The 11,244-nt window shown below is 47.2% G+C and overlaps 1 pseudogene; it reads left to right on the top strand.

Annotated features, from left to right (window-relative positions):
• Window positions 1-4,546, top strand: part of LOC114612314 — a 4,819-nt pseudogene extending 273 nt beyond the window's left edge.
• The last annotated feature ends 6,698 nt before the right edge of the window (window positions 4,547-11,244 follow it).

The following is an 11,244-nucleotide window of genomic DNA, read 5'->3' as shown; positions in this document are numbered from 1 at the left end:
CTCTCTCTCTCTCTCTCTCTCTCTCTCTCTCTCTCTCTCTCTCTCTCCTCTCTCTCTCTCTCTCTCTCTCTCTCTCTCTCTCTCTCTCTCTGTACTATTAGATCAAATGTAGGGGTTCAAACAGAGAGAGATCACGAAGTCAGGATCCAGTGAATCGCTGATCAGCCATGTCTTCTAGTTGGGTCACGCCATTTGCCTGCTCCTGGAATACACAGATTCAAACTATGAAGAGATACACCATGGGAGATGGTAATGACAACCTCTTTGCCAGACTCTTCCCCAGCTCCTGACTGGCAGTCCTCAGGAGCCCCTGTGCCTGGCCCCAGGGGCCGTGGAGCTCTTCTAGCTAAAGCTGGAGTCTACACCTTCAGGAAGCCTCTGTGATGGCAGTTTAGTCTTCCAATGCAGGATTCCGGCTTTTCCTCTGTTTGTAATTTAGCATTTGTCTAAACATTTTGTAAGCCTTAGAAATGGAGGACCCACCGGGCAGTGGTGGCGCACACCTTTAATCCCAGCACTTGGGAGGCAGAGGCAGGTGGATTTCTGAGTTCGAGAGTTTGAGGCTAGCCTGGTCTACAGAGTGAGTTCCAGGACAGCCAGGGCTACACAGAGAAACCCTGTCTCAAAAAAAAGACAAACCAAAAAAAAAGAAAAGAAAAGAAAAGAAAAAAATGGAGGACCCACAGTCCCAGGCAGTCTTCACCCCTGCAACCTTGGAATTTGAGACTCAGTTGCAGATTCCATGCTACGGGGTGGGGGAGTGGGATGGTTTCCTGACTTCTTGGTCAGATCTCTGTAGGAGGGTGGAAACTAAAGTGATTTCTTTTTACATCCTCTTGTCCACTACATCTCACGACTTTGACAGAAACCAGTGGCTGAATGAGAAGTTCAAGCTGGGCCTGGACTTTCCCAATGTAGGTTCAGGGAAGGTGGGGTTTGGGGAAGGCCTGCTGATCTCATCTCATCTCCTTGTCTGGCTGAGGGAACTAGGGATCAATGTTTCTGCTCACCTGCTCCACCCCTGATGGCTGCACAGTGTTTCTGTGATGGGGTGTGTCCCAGCTCTCCCATTCAGTGCACACGGTGCTCATGGAGGGCTTCCCATGGCAGGCACACTGAGTGCCAGGCCCCATGTCTGTCCTCACCCAGGGAAGGGAAGGGATGCTGAGACCCCATAACCCATCTGACTGTCCCTGCTTGTCCATCCAGCTGCCCCACTTAATTGATGGCTCACACAAGGTCACCCAGAGCAACGCCATCCTGCGCTACCTTGGCCGCAAGCACAACCTGTGTGAGTGGGGCTGACCGCAGGGAGGGGGACAGTGGCCATCCTTCTTGGCTTGGCTGGAGCAGGATGCTGAGGGTGAGTCTGTGCTGTGTGTGCTGCAGGTGGAAAGACAGAGGAGGAGAGCATTCGTGTGGACATTTTGGAGAACCAGGCTGTGGACACTCAGAGGCAGTTTGCAATGGTCTGCTACAGCCCTGAGTTTGTGAGTCCCCCAGTGGATGGGAGTTTGGAGGGTTTGGAGTTAAAGTCTTATGCTCATGTCTACATTGGTCAAGTTTAGTTTAGCATTGGATTCCTATAACTTGGATTCTACAAGCTAGAAATTCAGTTTTTAAACATTAGATTATATATTGAGAGCCCTTTTCATCTCCAACCTTTAACTCCCATAGGCCTTTTGTTTCAGTTATTTGTGTCATCAGTACACTTTTGGGATATGGAGACTAAAACCATGAGTTAAAATAAAGAAATGGGAGAGGGGGTGTTACACAGCATGGCCTCAGACACTTGCTCAACTATACCTTTAGTAGCAGCAGGAATCAGGACCACTTCGCAATAGGCAGCTCAAGTTTGGGCGTAAGGTCCCTGACCCTCTATCCTTTCAACATCAAACATGCCTTCACTTTATAAAAAGGACTCGAATATCCACTATTCCGATATCTGCCTTCCCTCCTGAGATCTTTGAGTAACTTGCTTCTTTGACTGCACCAGCCGTCTGAGTCCAGAGTGTGCCAGGTACATAGGCACCTCTAAGTCTGGCCCACAGGACCTGATTTGGGCAATAAGTGATGTTCAAAGGCAGTGTTGTACTTGTCTGGCTCCTCAATCACCTTCAACAAATGGGACCTGGTGTCTGTAGGAGTCTAATCAGTAGCAATGAATTAACTTAAAATCTGGAGGCTGATTTAGGCCCAGTCTTGAGAAGGCATATGCTCGCTCCACATTCCTGTTAAAGCCACTCTTTGCTAGGGAGCCTGTGTCTGGGGGAGCCTGTGTCAGAGGGTAGGGATTGCTTCCCCCCACCCCCCACCTCAGGAGAAATGGAAGCCAGAGTACTTAGAAGGTCTCCCTGACAAGATGAAGCTCTACTCTGAGTTCCTGGGCAAGCAGCCATGGTTTGCAGGGGACAAGGTAAAGGGAGGGGTGGGAAGAAGGAGTTGCCATTTTTCCCAGGCATCGAATTCCAGTGCACTCACCCTGGGCTTCCTGCAGATTACCTGTGTGGATTTCCTTGTCTATGATGTCCTTGATAAGCACCGTATATTTGAGCCCAAGTGCCTGGACGCCTTTCCAAACCTGAAGGACTTCGTAGCTCAATTTGAGGTGATACTCTGACCCTGTTTCCTCTTGGATGCCCTACATCCCCCCCCTTCCAGGATGGTTTCCTAATCTTTAAATTAAGAGACTAATTATCATTTATTGAACACTAGCTTTCTGAGAGGACCTGTGCTCAGCATCTTACATTACAAGGTCAAATTTGCCACTACAAGATTGCTACCATCTTATACTATTCCTACTATCCACTCCTTCCTATCTATCGAGGTAGATAGAGTTATGGGTATGTCACTTGCTCAAAGGCTCAACTCTCACCTGTAGGGACCTGTTCTGTGTAGGCAGCACTCAAATGGTTCTTTCTCTTTGTGCTGAAACGAAAAGCTTCAGGCATTTGTTCACCAGGGTTTCCTGTCTGGGATCCTTTTGAGAAGCAGAAGTATGCAAGCAGCTAGCTGGCTTTAGGTATTAGGACAGTGAGGGTTCATGTGAAGTATTACCACACAGTGAGTCTTTGTAGCTGACCTGTAGAACACTTGGCTTCTCACACCCCCACTGTGGGAGCTTAGGGCTGGACATGGTGCTTGGACTGAGTAGACAAGCAGAGCCCTTGGTGAGTTATCTTTTTTTTAGGGTAGGGGGCTTTCTTGCCTCTGTCTTCTGTCTTCTAATGCTCCAGTTTCCATCTGTGAGACGAAATCATACATTTATTCAACACCTTTCATGTGAGGCACACGGGCAGGTCTCAGGGGACAGGCCCTGTACCCTCATCCTGGGACTAAGTATAGCACACAGTGGTGGTCACACTAGATTGTGTGGTGCACCTAGTATCACTGGGGTCCAGAGAACCAAGCCTGAAGGTCACCTCACAGCCGCTCACTTGGCATCCAGGCCCCTGTGTTTGACGCCCCTACAAATCTACTTTACTAGAAATTTCATGATTTGAACCATTAACTTCATGTTTTGTTTCTAAGCCTGGAATCTGTTTTCCTTCCCCACTTCCCGAGTGATGTGCTTTCTCAGCTAGTTCTCATTAGCTCTGCTTCTGGTCCAAGTTGAAGAGCTTTGGGGGATTATGCAAGAGCTGGCATCACTGCGAGGAAAGTGGGAGGGGCCTGGAAGTTGCAGCCGGAGGCCTGGGGTTCTGGCTTGGTGCAAATAGGTAGTCTTGGAGTTTAGAATTCCTCAGCAGTTAGTTAAGCTGGGACGTGGATCTTGATAAGAGTCCACGCAGGCTGAGTGAGTTCAGCACGGTCCTATATTACTGCTAGAGATGAGTTTGACTGAGGTATATAGAGTAATATTGGACTCGGGTAGTGGGTGGAGAAATTTAGACTTTCTGTTCTCGGGGAACAGATAGAACCCTGTCCTCCTCCCTCCATCCCAGATGCTTCTTCCCAGGATCTGCTGAGTCACTGGGTGGGATCTGGGCTTTTTCAAGCATGTTCTGAAAACTTCTCTTTTTTTTCCCCCTGCCTGCTCCTTCATCTATGTGCAAATACAGGCAGGCGCTTCCCTGTGGAGAAAGAATATGCCTGTGCAGAAGTGACAAGGCTGTGTGAATAGGAAGAAGTTGCTTAGCCTCTCTGGTCTTCAGGATTTCCCCTGATAAATGATCAGTTAGGACTTAGCTTGTAGGATCATTGAGTGTCTTTTTTTTTCCAAACCTGTGCTGTGCTATCTCAAGGACACCAAGTCTTCACAATGGTGGTTTCTCCATCTGATGTTCTCCTTAAGGTGAGACACTAGGAAAAGGAGCTTGAAGAGATTCTTTGCCAAAGCTGAGGCTGACCGCTCTCTGCTCCAGGTCTCTTGGGCCCACATGGAGTTCATGGGGCTGAGTTGCTCAGCCCAGTGGAGCTACAAGCCAGAGCTTCGCTGTCTCCTTTCTACTCACAGGCCCTGAAGACAATCTCTGCCTACAGGAAGTCCAGCCGCTTCCTTTCAGGCCCTATATATTTGAAGATGGCCCAGTGGGGTAACAAGTAGAGCACCTTAATACGAGGGCAGGAGATCTACTGCTATGCTTGCTGGCCCTTGGTCTGGGGCCTATCTGGGTCCCTGCATCTCTGCCTCAGTCTTCCCATTCAGTCCCACCTCCATTCTCCTCTGAAAGGCTTTAGTGACTCCCCTTTCTACCTAGCCTCTCTGTAAGGGGAGGTTCTGATACTAAGGTCTAGTTCCCTAATTGGTTCTTGATTTGTCAATGAAACAGGCTGGGAGCCAATTGCTGGGAGGAAGGTATCGGTGGGACTTCCAGGTCCCAAGAGGAAAATGAGATGCAGGGAAAGAGAGGGGATTTTCTGCTGTGCTTTGGAATAATAGGCAGCAATCATGTAAGATCTCAGGGCAGCTAACACCTGCTGCCTCTGGTACAGGTGGATGGCTAAGGATGTTGGCAGGGGCTACCTGATACAAGCTACTAAGTTTAGGGCAGAGGGAGAGATGGTGATAATAAATTGGTAAGAGCACACTTTTCCAGGTGGGAGTTATCTGTGCTCAGCAATTGTGCCTAGCAGGCAAGTTCTAAAGTAATAAAGCAGTCTGTGGATCTTTTATCTTTGGATTCAAGGATCTCAGGAGTAGGCTGGTAACACCACCCCTCCTGGAGCTAAGCCAGGTGGAACCAAAGGGAGTTGGGAGGGGCCAGAGTGCAGGATGTGGTCCCCTGCAAAAGGTTTACTTTAAAACTACAGGCAACACCTCTCCCCAAGCCAAGCCTCTGTTCACCCCAGCTCCTCATTCCTTCAGAGTCTGATACTCTCCTTTCTTGTCTTTGTCCTGGATTCAAGTAGCCCTCAGCTTTGCTGGGGTGATGAAGGGATGCACTTGACTTTGTGGTTCCCCAGAACTGCCAGAGAAACCAATCCTCTGTATGTGTAGGTACTCATCATTAGTGTGAGGCTACCCTGCACTGCCAGAAAGACCAGCCCTCTGGAGGGGTGGCCGTACTCAAGTGATGTCAGGTGAACCCTTAATTGGTCAGATAAGGCTAGAGCCTATGATTGGGCAGTGGAAAGAAAAGGCAGGGCTGAAAGTTTTAGAGAGATGTAGAAGAGAGAGAGATGAAGAGAGAGAGAGAGAGAGAGAGAGGAAGAAGAGAGAGATGGAGAGATGAGACGGAGGACAGAGAGAAGACAGAGGAAAAGATGAACCAGAACCACGTGATCTGGATAAGCTACAAGTAGCTAGGAACTTACAAGTGGGCAGAAGAGTAACGTAGGGTACGGTTGCCCAATCTAGGTGTGCAGCTTGTATTTATATCAATTTTTTGTGTTCTTTGCTCAGGTATTTTGGGGTTGGAGATTTACCGTTATAAATCTGGCTGGTATATTACAAGTCTCTAGTCTCTAGTGTTATCATTTTACCAGGCTAAGGGGATCTGAGAGAGCAGAGGCTGGCTGGCTGCAGGCCAGCCACAGGGGGTGGACGGCCTGGGAAGACTGGAGCGGCTTGGCATCAGCTGGCGGTGGGAACCAGGGCAAGACCACTGCTTGGGGTTGGCCATGGAGGTGGGCGAGACCACTGGTGCCGGTGCCTGTGCCTAGCCGGATTTAGCGTGGATTTTTTTTAACTACATACTACATTTATGAGCAAGTATATATCAAAGTTTTGATAACATAGAATAAACCAATAAATACCTTGACATGTATCTTAACAAAAATAAACCACAAAAATAGAAAACTTCAGCAGAGCAGTAATGTGTAACATCATTGAACCATCAATAAGAGGTCTCTTGGTCAGGGCTGGAAAGGTGGATGAGAAGAGCACTGACTGCTCTTCCAGAGAGTTTGGTTCTCAGCACACTTGTGGAAGCTCACAACTGCCTGTAAGTTCTGGGGCCTAGTGGGGGATGGATGTGTGACTTCCTAATGCTCTCCACCTTATTTTCTTGAGACAGGGGATCTCCCCGAACCTGAAACATACCGACTTGTCTAGACTGGCTGGCCAGCAAGCTCCAAAGATTCACTTGTCTCTATGCCCCACAGTGCCTTGCTGTGAGGTACTTCTACATGGGTCCTGGGGATTTGAACCCGAGTCCTTACACTTGCATGCAATTACTTTACCAACTGATCCACAGACTCCTGTCATTACACTTCAAAACAGAACAGGCTTTTCTCAACCAAGTCACATTATGAGGTAGCTCCACAGTCTCCCCAAAAGCACAAGTCTGCCTGAGAGGCCTTAGGGTCTGTTACATTACCTACTCCCCATAGTTTTCTCAAGATTTCTCAGATTAAAACCAGGAAGGATTTTAATTTTACTTTTATAAGACAGTAGTGGCACACACCTGTAATCTCAGCACTGAGAAGGGCAAAATAGTACAGTCATCATGAATTTGAGGTGACCTTGGCTGTACATGAGGCCTTATCTGAAACAACAGCAGAAACCACAAAGAACTATCTGTTAATATAATTGGAACATTACACCTTAATAAAACATGGATACCTAATAATTCTAATTCACTTCAAACTTGTAACCATATGAACATTACCCCATTTGTTCTATTCCTATTTTATTGAAGACAGCTCCTTCTAATACAGCAGGTCTATATTACCTGTGTTAGACAGGTCTAACACAGCAGCATATGTTTAATTAAGAGCCAAATACACATACATCCACCTAATCTTTTCTTCTGGATTTAAATCCTACATACAAGCCACCTATAATTATTTCCATTGAAAATCTCATAAGTCCACTATAAGCCCATCCTTAATCGTTTTCAAAAGTACTTCATTCCATTTGTCCTAAGCAGGGAGAGAGCTAGGTTATAGTATCAAATAACCTGCTCCTTGGCCCCAGCTCTTGTCTGTCCTCATAGGTCTCCCTGAAGCTGAGCTTCTGTCTGAAATACCTCCATTTGTTTTAGAAACAAGGTGTTCTGCTATACTATGTTCTATCTCCAAGTAGAACAGAGAGCTTCGCAGCCCAGGCGTAGGAGGCCTATGTGGGAACTCTTCAAGTTTCTCCACGGGAAATGTGTAGAGTTTCTATTGTGGTTAATGGGCCAAAGCGGTGCTGAGTCTCCATTTATAACTGAGAGGTTTGCAGAGGTTTCTCACAGGGAAGTGATGGCTTCCACAGGCTTCAGCAAAAGTCACTTCTAGGCTTGGAGGAGAAAGTGAATGGGGCGGGGGTGGGGAGGACAGAGAGGCTGCAGAGAAATCAAAGGGCAACCGAATAGGTCAGAAGCATGAAAAAGCAGAAGAAAGCACTGCACTTCATGGAGTTAGATCTATAAGTCTAATATTTATAATATTAATTGCCAAGTATTCTAGAAATACTTAGTGCTCAGAACAAGTTGGGGAACAGTTCATTCATTAGAACAGACCTGTACACAGGAGGCTACCACTGGTGCAGACTGGAAGAATCAGGGCAGGAACCCAGGCTGTATCTATAGACTAACCTGTGCTTGATCCTCCAGGAATTCAGTAAGGTCAAAGCCAGCACTCCAGGGTAGGTGGGAAGGGCACAAGTGAAAAAAACAAACAAACAAACAAACAAACAAACAAACAGCTGGTAGAGGAATAGAGGTCATTATGAAGGTTAGTGGGAGACCTCAGAAGCTACTAGATAGTTCAGCAGCAAAGTGCTGGGAGCCGATTGGCACATTCGAAAAAGCACTGGCTAAATTTCATCTCCTTCCTCCTCCCTCCTCTTCACCGTCCAGCTCCGGCTTTTTTTTTACCAGCACAATCATTTAAAGGCTCTGCCCTGCACCGAGGACATAGGAATGTGTGACTTCTATACAGAGGCCTGGTGTTCTCCTAAGCCCCTCTTGAGCTGGCTTTCCAGGCAGATCTAAGCCTAGGGTATCCCTAGGGTATCGGTGTCCCTGCTCCGCCCACCGCATCAGGATACAACTCCACCATGAATTGTTTGTTAATCATGTGAGCTATTTTCCCCGTGGCTGGGAAATGCTTTAAGCCTGTACTGAGTTGCAACAATAAAACCAAGCAGATTCCTAGCACTTTCAGGGAACTGCTCCACTGAATGGGGTGCATTGAGAACAAGGCCCTCTTACCTACTGAGGTGACATGAATGAGCACATTACTAATTTAGCAATATTTTTGCCACTCTGCCATTATGAGACAATAGGCTATCTTCACCAGAAGTAATCAAAGTTGGCCATTGTGACAGGATTATTTTCTTGGGCCATGTTAGAATTAATAGTTCAAGATTGGGGACTGAAGAGCCACCTCTCTTCCTTTGTTGGGAGCCAACTCCTAGCAGAAAGCGGCTATCATCTTTGCAGCCATCTCGGGGCCATATATTTGCAGGTTGATACTTTTCCACCCTGACAAGAGACTTGTTTTCCTACCATGATGTTTTTACAAGCAGTCTACAACAGCTGAGCACACTCTGATAAACATCTTGTTTTTCTCAGACATATCCTGAACTTGTTGTTTAGTGCCCCCAGCTGCAAGGCACTCGTGGTAAAGTGTCTCCAGCTGCACTCCCCTGTGTGTGCTGATATACCCATGATTTTCTTTCAATAAATGAGACTTGGTCAGACACTCCATCTTGGCTCTTTTTTCACATTTCTTGCCCACTCTCTCTCTTGCAGACCCCGTTGACCGACCCTCGGGCCGGGTCATTCCTTCATTGTCCTTCTTTGTATTTTGGGCCATATAACTGGCCGTCAACATAATGCCAACAACAACAACAAAAAAAAAAATAGAAAAATGCAATCCTAGCATTCAAGAGGCAGAGGCCAGTGAAGCTCTGTGAGTTTGAGGCCAGCCTGGTCTACAAAGTGAGTTTCAGGACAGCAAGGAAAAAAAAAATCCAAACCAAACCCAAAACAACCAACCCCCAAAAGAACAAAACAAAAAACTCACAAAACTAGACATGTGCTCTTAACTATTTTACCTTACAGTTGCTTGCTGTGTTGTTTGCTCTTTTATGTCACCTTTCTAGAATTACTACTCAGAAGCTACAAGACTAATTTCCTATTCCCTTGCCTTCTGCCCTGTGGTGAGCAGACTCTGAGATGGTTTCTGTGTCCCCAGCTTAGACCCTTGTGTAATCCCTTCCCCTTGAATGGCTGATTTACCTTCAATGGCGTGCCAGTTTTCTGCCACTGTGACAAATACCTGGGATAAATCAACTCTAAAGGTAGGAAGGTTAATTTTGCCTCACAATTTCAGAGAACACAATCTCTGGTCACTTGGCCTGTTGCTTTGGGCCTGTGGTGGCCCAGTAACTCATGATGGGAGCATGTGGCTGAGGAGGCCGTTTAACCTTGTGGCATCCAGGAAATGAGGTGGGGGAAGGGAGGGAGGGAGGGAGGAAGACAGAGTCCCATGTTCTCCCAAGGGCCCTTTCTCCTAAAGGTTCTACCATCTCCCCCAAACACCAGCAGTTGGAGGAATCTTTAGCATACTGGGCATTGGAGGACATTCAATGTCCAAACCTTAACAGGACAGGGACAAGGGATGTTAGTGCTGTGGTTCTGTTACATACAATTACACCTCTCTTCCCATGAGACTCTTGTAATGACTTGTTATGCCCAGGTCTCGGGACCTCCAAGAGATCTCAAAAAATTGCCATGTTCGCTGTAGAGATACGTAAGAGCCCTTTGTTTCAAACCCAGGTTTGGACTGCAAGTTGCACAATGCGAAGTTGTGGCCCCGTGTCTAGGAGTGTAGGGAATACATACAAGCAGGTTACATAGGGGGAGAGAAGCAGCGGATGAGGGAAGCTATAATGTTTTTACAAACTGGTCACAGCTGCCTGGGAACTCTTAATTGGCATGATTTCTCTCTAAGGATGTATGGTTTTTGCTTTTCTCAAGGCCATAAGAAACCTGGGTTGGGGAGTGTTTGAACATCCATCAGAGAGGGTGTCAGCTTCAGGCAGCATGGAGGCTGCTGCACTGTTTTTATCTGTTCTCAGGCTGATATTGTCCTTCCCTGGATGTGGGTGCTACTAGAGTGAGGATTTGTGGCCTTTGGCGCCAGTTGCATCTTTTTGGGAGGGTCAGGTGGAAGGGGCACTTCTATATGGGGGGGGGGGCGGCTGAGGGGGAAAGGGGAAGTGCTGCAGCGAACTCCAGCCTGCTAGGCAGCACTGGCTCCTTCAGACTTTGATGGAAGTATTTTGGCAAGGCCTCGTTTACAAGGAAGAGAAGGTGATTTCTAGCTATTACCCATCAAGGAACTGAGATCTCTGTCCAGCAAAATAACAGAAATTGAATTGTACCAACAGTCAAAAGCTTGGGAGCAGATCCTCATCCAACTGGGCCTTGAGAGGGGCTCTCGACCCTCCCTGCACATTGGATACAGCCTTCAGATGAATCCATGTTGGCTCATATTCTGTGTGTGCGCTCAACTGTACAGTTTGCGTCCACCTGTACACGCATGTGCGTGTTCACATATACATGGAAGCTAGAGGACAACAGGTGTCATTCCTCAGGATGTTTCCCTCCCCCATTCCCCAATTTGGACAGGGTATCTTACTAGCCAGGAACTATTTGGCTAGATTCGGGCAGTGCGCCTCCAGGAACCTGCTTGTCTCTGCCTCCCTAACACTGGCATTCTGAGTGTGCCGTCACAATCACCAGACACATTACTTCATGCCTTTCTTATGCTAGGATACTCCCTAGCTTTTATATGGCATCTCCTTTTTCTTACATGATACTACCACAGTCCACCTTCTGTGGTATACATGCTTTCAGTGAGCTA

The sequence above is a fragment of the Grammomys surdaster genome, unplaced genomic scaffold (assembly GCF_004785775.1).
Source record: "Grammomys surdaster isolate TR1022 unplaced genomic scaffold, NIH_TR_1.0 126158, whole genome shotgun sequence".
NCBI classification, from domain to species: Eukaryota; Metazoa; Chordata; class Mammalia; order Rodentia; family Muridae; genus Grammomys; species Grammomys surdaster.
The sequence above is the reverse complement of the archived record's forward strand: the minus strand, read 5'-3'. Positions and strand labels throughout refer to the sequence as shown.